This window comes from Hyalella azteca, unplaced genomic scaffold, assembly GCF_000764305.2.
Source record: "Hyalella azteca isolate HAZT.00-mixed unplaced genomic scaffold, Hazt_2.0.2 contig6929, whole genome shotgun sequence".
Classification (NCBI taxonomy): domain Eukaryota; kingdom Metazoa; phylum Arthropoda; class Malacostraca; order Amphipoda; family Hyalellidae; genus Hyalella; species Hyalella azteca.
Genome location: NW_025937069.1, coordinates 107,533 through 118,730, shown reverse-complemented (window position 1 = coordinate 118,730; position 11,198 = coordinate 107,533). Strand labels below are relative to the sequence as shown.

The 11,198-nt window shown below is 33.9% G+C and overlaps 1 protein-coding gene across 1 annotated transcript in view; it reads right to left on the bottom strand.

Annotated features, from left to right (window-relative positions):
- Positions 1–11,198, bottom strand: part of LOC108671001 — a 113,998-nt gene that overhangs the window by 75,629 nt on the left and 27,171 nt on the right. The window lies entirely within an intron of this gene.

The following is an 11,198-nucleotide window of genomic DNA, read 5'->3' as shown; positions in this document are numbered from 1 at the left end:
GCAAATTTTTATTACATAAATTATTCATTATTTATAAGTGAGATAACTCCCGAAGGGTCATGACGTTTATAATAAGTGTTTTGAGATTTCATTGTGTTGTAGTTTTGGAGTTTGTAGAGTCGAAATTATGTTAGATAATTTGTTAGCCAAATGTTTATTTGTGAGCTCTAAATTTTGAGTGCAGCGCGTTTCGTAGCTAGTTTACCGTCCGTAACTCTTATTTCCAGTCGGAATCTATTTTCACGATGGCAAAATTTGAACGTTGCAAACGACAATAATAAATTCGATAGTCAACTTTTGGGAAGCTTGAAGATTTAGTGAAATAAAGAAAATAATTAGTGTAAATCAGTTTTTTATTCTTGATTACTGATTAATTATCATATTGGTATCTTTTCGAGTCAGATCAAAGCAGAAGAGTTTAACTTGTTGTGAGCACCGTAATTGTGAACTGAGGTCGGGTAGATCCTGCATAGCAATTCATGATTCAACAAATGTCGTATTCATGGATCTACAAAAAATTCGCCGCAAAAATTCCTTTTCAGCAAATAATGCGTCATTGCTTCACCCCATTAAAAGAGTGTATAAATTGTGATTGTCTGTAAAAACGATTTTGAAATTTAAAATTGAATTTAAAAGTTTTCAAAGAATCGTCAATAGAAAATGGATACTTAAATTACGAAGGCAAATCATAAACAAAAACTCAACATGTAATACGCACCATGAAACAATTAACACACAATTTAAATCAAACAGTTTATTTGATTTAGAAAAATAAGAAAACAATTGTGAGGGCCATTAATATTGAAAATACGTTAAAGATTTTTATTAACTGAAAGTTCAAGTGTACACAAATGACGAATGTAAAAACCCGCTGTTATTGCACGAGAACGACTCGTGAAATAAGTAAGATTGTCGCATAATTGTTATTCTTATATACTAAAATATATGAAAGGCATCACATTGATCTCCTTGAATGCGGAAACCAATTTCCTAAAATATAGGAAATTTGTTTCCTCATTTAACACGAATCGAGAAGTTCTGATCGCGTAAGAGGTTATAGCTCAGGAAAATAAAAATGCTGCTTTGAATCAAAATCGAAAGTATAATAATTATTTAATAATAAAATTAAGTTCATCGTGAACTTCGAGTATTTTTACTTATTAATTATGAATATCATAACTTGAAGCACATAATAGATTCAAACTCAAATAGAAGTAAAAAATTTTAAAAGACATTATTATATATTCATCATGAAATTAAAATCATGCTCATGTAATGGTAAAAAGAATTATTTTACAGGCGACTCTTGCTATAGAATTTCATTTAATTCCAAAGCTTAAATGCATTTCAAAGTTAGAACCTTACTACACGTAAACAAATCCGATTTAGATTCCGTTTGAATCAAAGATAGCGCGTAGTACAATTACAATTGTAAGCGCAGCCCCGAAAATCAAGTCCATCGAGAATCTAGAAATTATACCTAAATTTCAAGAGCTTTTTAGAACAAAGGGGGTTCATAAGCTAAACACATACACTAATCTTGAGCGCTCCCCACAGTAACAAGAACGGTCCCGCAACACCCCACGCAAGTCACGGCAACTCGTGATCGCCCGAGCGGCCCACACCACCGTAACAAGAACGCCTCCCGCAACACCCTACGCAAGTCACCGCTACTCGTGATCATCCGAGCGGCCCACACCACCGTAACAAGAACGCCTCCCGCAACACTCCTCTTATGCATCCTCAACGCAATTACATTTTTTGAGTAGTTGCGAACAAGCACGTTAAGCGCACCTGCAATTAGAAATGATGTTGTGCCTATTGAAGTAATTTGTTGGTTAATTTACTTGAGATCATTTGTAAGAGCATTCTTTGATATTATGAAATCAATATTGGTGTAGATCATAAAGTAGCCATGAAGTAAGAAATGCGCCAAAAAATAAACTTCCTGGGTTATATTCGCTGTTTGCATTATAGTAATTAGACGATGCTCTGAAATATAAAATATTTCAGTTTTCATATCTGAATCTAGGAAACTTTTCCGGAAGGTTTTTCTAAAGCTGATTTTGATCAAACTATTCTAGCAGTTGCGGCGGAGAATACGTAAGATGTGCGAGATTAACCATTCAGAGATGGTACATCACTTTCTACTAGCTAATGACTTGAAAGGTTTTCTGATTACGATCCGAAATAATTTCTTAGAGATTAATTACTTACATTTAGTTTAAATTTCGATTTTTACCTTGATAAATCACTTGGTATTAATTTTAAAATAAAGTAAGGAATGATACATGCAACAAAAGGAACTATAAAAATTATCTGACGTTCACTGAAGAAACTATGGTAGATGCCTGAAGGCGACACTTTATTTAGCGGGAGAATAAACTGGCTCGCCGACGAAGCCTGAAGTCACAGTGACTTCCTCTAGCGACGGGCGGTCTCTTGAGGGCACTCGGCCCCCATCCCTCTGAGGGTACTCAGCCGCCCCCTGCCTCGGTTCCCTCGCAACGCCGCAACAACACCACGCGTGTCCATGGGAGGTGACACCGACTATCCTGGGCCAATACTTTCAAAAAAAGTTAAGAGATCGTATGTTTATCAGCCAATCATTGACGGCCTTTCAAGCCAATTCCACCAATCATAACCAAGAAAATAGAGCGTAAGTACTTACGTTCACTTAGCGAGTTTTGAAAGTATGGCCCCTGGATACCGTCGTGACGTTTGTTTATTTTCAAGTGTCGCTTATGATGGAGTATCATGGGCGATGAGGGAAGATGTGAAGAGTGAACAAAGTTGAATTGAAGACGATATGTTGCGATACGGGAAAACCTGAGCACGTATGCAATGTAAATTGCGAATGTAGTCCATTTTAAATTACGGATGTGGTTCAAAAATGAATTATGCAAGAAATCTTCTAATGTAATAAATTAGTCAGAGTGAATGACGGAAAAAAATTAAAATAGATTAAAGTCATCAGATGGCGTATGTAGCACTTCAGTTAATTTATAAGATGTAAAATTTCGAAGAGTATGATGTGTTCATTTCATTTTAAAAATTTTCAGCTGTGGGAATTTTGACGCTGACATGATTGACGGATGTTGCTAATAGAGGAGTAACTTTATGATACGGTCTATGATTGAGGCTCGAATGTGGCTGTTTCGAACGCTGGTCATCGATACCGAATTCTATTTAGAAACGTTAGAGCGCCATGAAGTCCGAACTTTCCCGTTTCAACTTCGATTAATGTTCGTAAGTTTACCAATTACAACTACTTTCGGAGTTGAACAGCACGAAATTAAACTGTAGAATACGGTAGGAGTTTAATATCAGGGGTGATTATTCCTGAGTCAAAGATTGACCCTGCATTGATTTCTGTCGAAGTCATTCTATCTATTTTGCTCAGTTGTGAGAGTTTGTTTCGTATTGCAAAATTGAGACAAAGATTGTGACAAAATATGATCAAGCTCTAAATTTAATTAATATCTCTATATCAAATTTTACATATTAAAAAATAGGAATGCGATTTACTATTATATTTCATAATGCAATATTATTACAAGAATATTTATATAATGAAATTTATATAATGAAAATATTATATACAATAATATTTCATTGTGAAATGATGACTATTTACCCTGGTGCGTTCAAAATTCGTTCAAATACCAAACTACAGTTTTTAATCAACTGTTAGCTTTGAATTTCCAGTTCACATCCAATGTCAATTCACAGACGAACGTTAAACTAAACACACGTCGAGCTCAGCAAGACTCGTGATGAATACTTGATTCTGATACGAGCTGACCTGGACTTCTAAACTTTTGATCAAGTTCAATCAAATGCAGTGTTGGCTCGAATGAACCAGTTAATGAATTTAGTGAAGAATGAACCAGCTAGTGAACCTATATTACTTCCTCACGCACCCCCAATAATATCAACGGTTCTGCACGCAAGGCCACATTTTAAATTGGCTACAAACCCAAATCATAAAGCTACTGAGACTTTTTCCACGTACTACAACACTAGTCCACGTACTAGTCTGTCACGTCAAATCAATAGTTCGAAAACTAAATTAATTCAATTCAAATTCCGTCTACTATCATTTCTTTATGGTCATTCGATAAAGCATCTAAACGAGATTTCAAAATAATGGAAACGTGTGTTACTTCTCAACGTTACATTATCAATCACTTATAGTACAATTAAAATAGTTACAAAGCTAGAAATTATTAGCAGTTTCTAGGTAGAGTTAGTTCTAGAGAAGAGTACATTATTATCAATATTAATCTTCGCAAATAATATTCAAATCTTCCAATATGAATAAAATAAAATAAAAACTCTAGAACTAGCGAACACTTGTGTTAAAAGCGGATTCTTTGATATAATTCTTAACTTTCGCTTTTCCTGTCTTAGCAAAGCTAAATTCAGAAAAAAACTCTAATTGGGATTAAATTTACAGGTACGTTCGGAAATGAGGAGTGAAAATACAACTAATAATAAATTAGTAGCTCAATGGGATATGCATCGAGACTAATTTTTGCCTAAAAGTAATATGACCCTTAAAATCTCATGCATTTACTACTCAGTAGTAGAATTTTCAATGTGCGTCTGCGCGAGAGTTGAACTGTGCAAACTTCTTTATTATTTCATTCTTCGATTTGTTCAATTTACCGGCCTCCAAATGGAGATATCAGTTCTCTTGACACTTTTATTGGGCTGTGTATTCTACGTACAATCAATATACGAGTATATATAAACTGCACGCGCTTGAAGCGGACGGTGTGTGACGATATTTGTCAGCAATAATTGAACAGATGTCAAGCAATTAAGTCCAAAGCTGCTGTTGATCGAGTTCAACAAGGCACGAATTTTCAAAGAAGACTTCTGTGTCTCAGCGCAGGTTATGATTGCTAAGGAAATTTTGTTTAGATTTGGGTAACTTCCAATGATGTTTTTAACAGAAGACTATACGCTGACTGGGACAATATTAGCGTACAAATTTAGCGTTAAAATTCACAGTTTAGAGCTCATATAATTAAACGCTATACATGGAAAATCGATTAAACTTCTTAGATAATCGATCACTGTTTATTTCTTCAGCTCATAAATATGTTCGATCATTGGATCACATAGGCTATAAGTATAGTTAGTATATGAGAGTACAACAAAACAATTAGCGAGTTTTATTTTAAAATTTAATGTTAAATTTTCAAGCATTATGTAATTAATTTTAATATATATATTCATTCTGATTTGTATTATATACTACTCATCATAGATCAGCATTGGTATAATCAAATTTATTATTTGAATAAAGCAATACTGATCACTATTCCTTGCGGCCACCCAACAGAACAGCAACCAAATACTGGCATATATTCGTGCATCTATTTCAAAACTGTTCAGTTGACAGGCTAATGAGAGATTAACGTGAAGATTAAGATTGAGATTACCGATTGATTAACGAAGATTAATGAGATTCGAAGATTAACGAAGAATCTTCGTTAATCTTCGATTAACGAAGATTAATGAGAGATTAACGTGAATGTAAGATTAACGTGAAGTGTTGGGAATGATGACAGCAAAGTTTCCCAAATAATACTGTAAATTCCTAGTATATCACAACTCCCATGAACAATTAGTCAATTAGATAAATCACCAGGTATATATAATATTTAAATAAAAGCCTGAATTTTATTTTATGTATGATTATTTATAAGTAGATGAATCGATCGTTTTAGACAAAATATAGCGCGTCGCAATGATTGGTGCGATGTCTTAAAATTTATAGAGCTTTAATGCAAGTCAATTTATTTCACATGCACCTCGCGACATTTTTATATGACAGTTGTCCGGCTGATTAACGGTTCAAATATGATGAATTCGCATCAAATTTTCCATTATTCAGCAATTTTAACTATCATTCAGCCATGATGTTAGGAGTCAACCCTCATAAATATCAGATAAAAATGATAGTATCAAAAATAACTACAATGTTTATTATATAAAGGAGCCATGGCTTCTACCAATATAATTTTAAGAACAGTTCGGACCCTAGACATACGAAGGAGCGCATCGCATTAATTTTCGTAATATAATGTGAAATTCATAGAGCACTAATGGATTTAATCTATCGAGTTTAATAAAAATTTTAAAAAGTATTCGTTAGAAATTCCTTAATATTCAGGTACAATATAAAAATTGCTTATTTATTTCACGGACGACTTCCTAAGAATATACGTTATATTTTAGTAGAATTATTTCGGCGAGCTTACGACATAAAAATATTAATTTGCCGTTTGAGAATTATCTCTCTTCATGCGCCTATTTATTTTTCCAAATCGATATGAACAAACTGCATGGTTAACTAGTATAATTCAAGCTGATACGTACGCTACTTCCTTCGCACTAGATGATCAGACAATCACACTTAACTTGAACGAACACCAATATTGATGAAAAATTAATCTTTAATTTGCGCGAAGTGGCCCGAATGAGGTTATTCGTTTTATATAGTGCGTAAAATTCTTTGCTTTCTGTTGTAATCCAAGATTAAAACGCGTGTTACGATAAAGCATACAAGTAAAAGAATTGAAAATGTTCAGACTTTTATTCGAGTGGCGTTGATTGGCATTCGTGAACGAAACTGAAATGTATGAGTTATTGAGTATCACGTTTAAAAATAAAATTAAGTCGACGATTCTGGTTATAGAATAGAACAGAATAGAATAAATGGGACTGAAGAAATAGGCCCATGGTCTGTTGATGGTTATAGTGAAACCGTACAAATTTTTAACAGAAAAACGCTGAGAATAAACATCACAGAACAGCTTGATGTAATGTGCATAGTATTTAAGGCACACGAAATTCATTCTTATTAAATAAGCATGATATCAGGAACGATATCCAATAAGGAAGATAAGGCTAATCGAAAATATCAGCGTCACGCACTGTAGCGGCAAAACCTCGTATCGCTACTTAAATATGTAGCGGGCGCTACCGCTACAATTGCTTAAATGTAGCGCCGCTACCGCTACCGCTACTGAACATGTAGTGGCCTCTACATGTTGCGCGCTACTGCCCACCTCTGCAAATAACACGAGTTCAAACAGCATGGACAAATCTTAAATAATTTTTTAACGTCAATATATAACTGTTCATGCAAGAAAATTTTTAGCGGCAAAGTTTAAGAATATTTTAAATGAAGGGCACAAAAAAATCACCGGACCTTTCATAACAAATGATCACATAAACGCGTATTTTGTATCGCCGATGAATCTTGGTGGCAATATTTATGTCGGAGCGGCAATCGAAATATTATCCGAAAAGTAAAGCTAATGAATAAGTAATAGCAATGTAAGTAATAATTAAGTAATGGGTAAGGGAATAATTTATTGGAAATATACTCGTCTATTTTTGGCAATAATTGTGCTTGCAGATATGTACGTCTCGAGATCGAGATTGTTACGCTGGATTCTCAACGTACGTGTGAATAAACGACGTATCAGAGTATAGAGTGTATGATGTGAACGTTAATGTAATGATTCGCACTTATTAATTAATAATTCTCGTATTCACGTGCTGAGATTAAATTATTACTTGGAAATGCCATGCAAAAAGTTCACAATAAATTTTAGGTTTTTTGGTCTGCCGCAATTTGACTGTTATATATGGGCCTAGGATTATTATAATTTTATATGAACGTATCATTATTATGCAGGAACGTATCACTATGATCCAGGAATGTGTCATTATATATGAGACAGTACGTTGCATATGACATGATGACGTGCAATTAATGAAAGTTTTTGCACATATTTTGCAAATCATCTATCCGCTTTATGAAGGTGAACTAAAGTTATTATTCCATGGGTTAAGTTCTTTGAAAAATAAAAAAAGTTTTGTCAGTTTCCGATTTTGTTACTAGAGGTTCTTCAATTATTTCGGGTCAGTTATAAAATACTGAAAATAAGCTTGAATATAATAAATTGGTACGGAGTTCAATAATAAACTATTTTAAAATGCTTTGGAGCCACTGGGCAGGTTTGGATTGCGTATCGATGAATATGTCAATATAGCAGCTATATTGCTACCAATTTACACTACTTTCAAAAAGTGATACATGTATTTACAAAAGAATTTACACTGGAGTCAGCATAGTAGTATTATCCTATCCGTGATTCATACGCATAATAGAGTTCAAACATGTCATCCATATAAATCGGGAATTAGGCATTCTAGTGTTTGGAATCAATGTTAATTATCCATTAGGCCATCAGGACATTTTTTGTGATGTATATGTTTGTGCGCGCCCGGTTGCTACAGAGGCAGAGGCCATACTTTCAAAACTCGCTAAGTGAACGTAAGTACTTACGCTCTATTTTCTTGTCTATGATTGGTGGATTTTGCTTGAATGCCCGCCAATGATTGGCTGATGAACTGCCGATCTCTTAACTTTTTTTGAAAGTATAGGCCCAGGTCGTTAGGATATGCCACCAGAGATCCACCACTAATTTTGTTAGGGAGGTTTGCAAGTTTCTAGGAACTTAGGAATTACGGGCGATAATAATTATTGTCTATTGCAGGTACAAAATTTGTGTTAACCAATGAAATTACTTGTAATATAGGGTTATACAAGCATTTATAAAAAGTATCACAGCTATGACGTCATTCAATTATATTATAATAAATTATCGAGCGTCCATTTTTCCAGGCTTTTTGCATAGTTTCCGTGGATGAAAGGAATCTAGTTCAGAAATAATTATTTTAAATGAGAGTTTTCTCGAACATTTTCTTATAAACACACACAAAATGTGAATATATTTTCGTTATATTTTACTACCGTTGAATATATTGAAATTATATTACAATCATTGGGCGAGAAATTGTCTATCGTTCATTTTTCATTACAATGTTTGTTGGCTCTACTATGTCAGTGTAGGAATAAAATTTAATAATGAAGTTTATATCGCGTGAATTACATTTATTTCCGTATATATCGCGAACAAAATAATATCATAAGTAACAAGAGTAATACTCCTGTTGCTATTTAAGAAATTAATAGCTTCAAATGCATTAATAAGTTATATAGTTAAGCGTGCTACGTAAAAGTTTTATAAACGATCATGGGCGAAAAAATTAAGTTTATTTAATAATCTGGAAACCCAACTGAATCCTTAAATCTTCCTTTTGAGATTTCAGATTTTTTTTATAAAAATGCAACATTTTTTATGAAAGTTATCGGTTGTTTTGGTTAAATAGAAATTAATATGTTCTTAATTAGCTTATTTGACGAATGATTTTGGAAACAAACACTTTTATCTATACCAACTAAGAACTTATGAAAGCATTGGTTATTGGGCTTTTTGAAGGATGCTTTGAGAGAAATTTCAAAAGATATGGACTGCTAAATTTAAAAATCAAATATCAAAAGACTGCTAAATTAACTCTTAGCAGTCAGTTACCTTGCGAGTGCCAAATACTATATTGCCTGCATACATTGATGAAATTAAATCCAATATATTTACCCACTGGGACGAATGCATGAGCTTCAAATGGAAACAATAATCGCATTTATAAAGGCGACAGATTTGTCCAGTTAGACGACAAATTGTTAGGGTTTTAATTATTCAGAAATTTTAAAAGTTCCGTACGAAAATATCACGAGCATATTCAGGTAGAGTAGGCGAAAAGAAAACATCGATATTTTCAACGATTTACTGCAGAAAACAATGACACATTATGTATAACAAACAATGAAGTGGATTATTAATTGAGGCGATGACGGAGCGTCATGGTCATTATGCGTCTAACACAACACAAGGCTACGTTAATAACTGCACTCACAATCATTTTAAAGCATCATCTTCATTACATTCATTCACACGCGCACTCTTCAACAAGCAAGTCAAAAAATTAATAAAATAGAATAAAATAAAATGAACAAAAACGCAAAGTAAAGAAACTAAATACAGATAAATTGAGCATCTGCAGCATCTGGCTTAAGCTTTGGAGACAAAAATTGTTAGAAAGACAACAAAGGGAACAGGAGTTGATTTAAAATATAGATAATTACTAGATTTTTTGAAATTGTATCGCTTAATTTCAATATTAAATAAATTCAGTGCATGATATGCTGGTCAGTTGGAGAAGGCGTGCATATTTATTTGTCCATCTCGATCTCAGCAGCCAGTGGATGGCGGAAGACCTGGAACATTTAACTGGAACATTTGAATGGTTTAAATAGGATATTGTTTACGTATTTATTTGGAAAAAAATATCAACTCATTGAAGAAAATCCAGCATACCTGCAAGCAAAAATCAATTAGAAACAATCATGTACATATAAGTGTCTGAAATCCTGAAATGTGTACCGTGTGATCTAGGCTGAAAAGGAAGAAAATAAGTACGAGTACGTTGTCGAATATTACATTTAATCTCTGTTAACGCAGTCAGAGAAATTAATTGATGACTCACTAGAGCGTGTCAACCGCTTTAAAAAATTTTAAAGCGGTTAAAAAAACTTTAAAGCGGTCATCCACTTTTAATAAATTATAGGTCAAGGTATAGATTTTCAAGAATAAGATTAATTTATATAAATATATATTAATCTAAATTAATAAATTTATGTTTTTTCATGAATAAAATTAATTTATATGTTAAGGTATATTCCAACCCGACCATAAATGCACCCATTTCCATGCACCTAGTCGGTACTCAATCCTGACAATCGTTATATGTTCATGCAGAGGCAATTAATAGCTACGTATAGATAATACAGGGTCCGACAGGGAAATGTAGATGATTTTATCCTCACGCCATGAAATGGGGAGAAAACCTAAGAAGGTGAAAAGAAAGGGTATCTATTTTTCAAGAGACGTCATTTCAGTAGCTATATGGAGACCTGTTAGACAACGCATCATGTGTGTTTGTGAACAATATTTTAGAATTATTTCAAATACTTACTCAGGCAATATGGAATACCGACGAAGGTCCATGAGTTGTTGTTACACGTGTTGATGAGCTTTTGGATGCCCCGTGTCACATTGCAGGACACGTGGCCGCCCTCGGTCTGCCAGTAGGACGTGTTTTGGTAACCCGTGCAAAGTATGTCGGAGGTGCTTCGGCCATCACCGGAAAGTGGGTAGGATGATTTTCGATCATCCCCCGAAAGTAGGTAGGAGGTGCTGTTGCAAGTG